The sequence below is a fragment of the Canis lupus genome, chromosome 37, assembly GCF_011100685.1.
Source record: "Canis lupus familiaris isolate Mischka breed German Shepherd chromosome 37, alternate assembly UU_Cfam_GSD_1.0, whole genome shotgun sequence".
In the NCBI taxonomy this organism is placed as follows: Eukaryota; Metazoa; Chordata; class Mammalia; order Carnivora; family Canidae; genus Canis; species Canis lupus.
In genome coordinates this window covers 114872-118222 of record NC_049258.1, presented here as the reverse complement: position 1 = coordinate 118222, position 3351 = coordinate 114872, and the positions used below count along the sequence as shown (strand labels likewise).

At 41.3% G+C, this 3351-nt stretch overlaps 1 pseudogene; it reads left to right on the top strand.

Annotated features, from left to right (window-relative positions):
* Positions 1 to 542: 542 nt before the first annotated feature.
* On the top strand, positions 543 to 2598 carry LOC102153797 (annotated as a pseudogene).
* The last annotated feature ends 753 nt before the right edge of the window (positions 2599 to 3351 follow it).

The following is a 3351-nucleotide window of genomic DNA, read 5'->3' as shown; positions in this document are numbered from 1 at the left end:
CACCCTCATTTCCTAGTGTGTAACAAAGTTAACTTCTACATATCTCAGCTTCCTAATGTTTAAAATGGTGAAAACAGTGCTTAACATAAAATTGATGATGGTTCATTGATATGTGACATGAAAAGTCTTTAGAAGAGTACCTGGCACATAATTTATTCATTTGAAAAATAACACATATTTATATTGGGTTTGTTTTTAGTTAACATGTAATGAATGTCCATTGGGCTGTGAAGCTTGGAGACTAATAAAGTCCTAGAGGGCAAGGGCTGTGTCTATATCATTGACCTGCATCTTCAGCACTAAGCATGGTGCCTGACAAGTAGTGGATGCCTAAGTGAATGAAATCAGACAGATTTGGGTTCCAATCATAGCTTTGCCATCTATAAAGACCTGCCTCGGTTACTTGACCTCTCAGCTATAAAATCAGGGTAACTTCATAGGTTTGTTGTGAGGATAAAGTATGCATATAAAGTACTTTAGTACCCGTCACACACTGCATCAGAGATGTTCGCTATTAGCAGGAATTCAAATGCTGATAGACTATGGAACTGAGAGTTTGTGATGTCAACCTATTCAACAGTCTGTCACAGCTATCGCTGGAAACCCCTGCCCAGAAAGCAGTCTGTAATCACATCCATTTCCTCACTTTCCTCATCTTCCTCCTGATAACTGAACCCCCCAAAATAAGCTTCTGAGTCTTCTTTTGATTGTTCTAGTGTGGAACGCACTGTTGCATGGCTACCCAACAGTTATTCCATTCTCTCTTGCTTTCAGGACCCCAGTTTGTTTGGAATTAGGGGATAGTTAGATTTTTGTTCCCAGCCCTTCATCCTCTCTCTAATAGAATTGTACATCCACACCTTTTGGTGTGTGACTTTGTAGCACTTTCCACTGGAGTAGGCCGAGTATATATCCTTGCCCAGTGTGTTTTGGAACTGGCCAGTTTGTTTGGGAAATGGAATGTTACTGTACATGACATGAGCAGAGATTCTAAATGTGTTTATGTGTGTGATTTTATCCGGCTTCTTGTGTGCCTACCGTTTGCCATGAGACTATGCCAGGGACATCAGCAATACCAGAACAAGAATATGAATAGGGCAGACATGAAAACACACACAGTACTTTATCCAAGCCTAGTTGATCCCAGCCAAACCCAGGAGAATCACAGATGACCTATGTGCTCATAAGTGAGGAACAAACTCTTGTTCTAATAAGCCACTAAGATTTGGGGAGTTACTTATTATGAAGCATCATCACAGTGAAAGATGGCTAATATAGGCACTAGTCTGACCTCCTCCAGAAGATGAATCATAATTAATCTAAGCTAACCTTGTTGTTCTTGTCCATACAAGAGAATTTCCCAGATTTGCTTGGAGCTAAAGGTGGCCAAATGACCCAGTCTTGGCCGGTGAAATATATGATGATATCTACTGGGGACTTCTGGGAAAGCTTTGACCTCCACGATAAAAAGCACTGTAGGGGCTGAAAATGGTCTTTTCCTCTTATTTCTTGCTTGAAATTTCAGTGGGCATTTTGGGGCCATAATTTGAAAACACAAAGATGAAAAACTAACAACTATGGATGATGGAGCAAACAAATAAAAGTCTAGGCTCCTGACGACATGGCTTAGTGGTTGACCAACATCAGCAATCACCTATCTTTGCACTTGTTATTTAGTCAGATATTTTGCTTCCTGCTTTCTAAACCATTCCTAACTTACTAGAGCTGAAATATGTCAGTTTCATTATCTTAATCACCATTTCTCTGAGGTGAGTGAGGAAAAAGTAAAGGGAGCTAGGTAATCACAAGTCTCCTCACAAGCCTTAGGAAACTTTGTTAGTTTATTAGAGCCTGATGTGTGTGTGTAGTCTTTGTTTGTTTTTCCTGTGTTGCCTCTATGTCAAATGTTTGTAATAACAGCAATTAGCTTATGGTCACTTTTAACCAAAAATGTGGTGGGAACTGATTTGGATACAGAAAAGTACATCCTGACCAACACTGGAGACCATTATGTCAAATGGGGATTTCTGAAAAGGAAGTTGTGTCAACTATAGAGTCATAGTAAGAGCATCTGTTAGATGGTTGCCAGAGAGTGAGCTGCCAAAAGTATTCAAGAAATATGTGATGTATGTAATACGTATCTTCAACTTGCACAAGCCGTGTCCTCAGTTTAAATTTGGAGTATGCGTGGATTGCTACCAAATGAAGAGCAAAAATTGCCAACAGGGTGCCATCTACAAGATTTTTCCTTGGGTGGGATGAATGAAGAGTCAGGTATATGAACCAAGGAACTTGATGTCTACACAGATCACCCTTAGAAAAGTTCTCTTTAATGTTGGAGACTATTCATTTTGTAAGAACAAAATGTGGGAAAAAGGCAAATTGTCCTTGTTAAAGCAGATATTTCAAGCTCTTCTCAAAGCCAGCCTCAGAGACATAGAGCAGACTCCTTTAGTTAGAGAAAAAGCTAGCTTTGATGCTGCGCTCTTGTAAAATCCCTCAGTGTTGGAGACGGCAGCTGTGGATGAGAGTGCAGCCTCCGAGCCAGCCAACAGCATAAAATTGACCTGTCCAACCAGCACTTTTCCTTTAAATTAGCCAGCAGACTTTACCAGAGAGAATGTCAACAAAGAAAACAGACAGAATGGACACAAGAATACACAAAAAATTCTTGATATCTTTGCTTCTTCGATAGAAAATAAGACTTGCTCTGATTTATGTGAGAACCCCAAGAAATGATGACAAGCACAACATTCTGATACTCCTCACTATTGGCTGCATGGCCATTGTTTACTGTGCTTGCAAGATTTCGACAATAAGAGGAGCTGGAATGTGCTCAGGAAGTATTGGAAACAAAAGCAGCCAGTAATGTTGTCTGGATGCATCATAAATTGAACACTGAATCTTGTTGTTGTTGTTGTTGTTGTTTTATGATAGTCACACAGAGAGAGAGAGAGAGGCGGAGACACAGGCAGAGGGAGAAGCAGGCCCCATGCATCGGGAGCCCGACGTGGGATTCGATCCCGGGTCTCCAGGATCGCGCCCTGGGCCAAAAGCAGGTGCCAAACCACTGCGCCACCCAGGGATCCCTTTGTCAAAGAGTCTGGTGACCAGTTAGTTGATCTAGTTAATTGTGGGATGTGTTAGTCTATTTGGGCTGCTATAACAAAATCCCGTACACTGGAGAGCTTAAAAGCAAGCATTTATTTCTCACAGTTCTAGAGACTGAGAAGCCCAAGATCAAGGGGCTGAAAGATTTGGTGTCTGGTGAGGGCCACTTCTATGTTCATAGGCAACTATATTCCTGCTATGTCCTCATAGGACAGAGGCAAGGGAACTTTCTGGGGACTT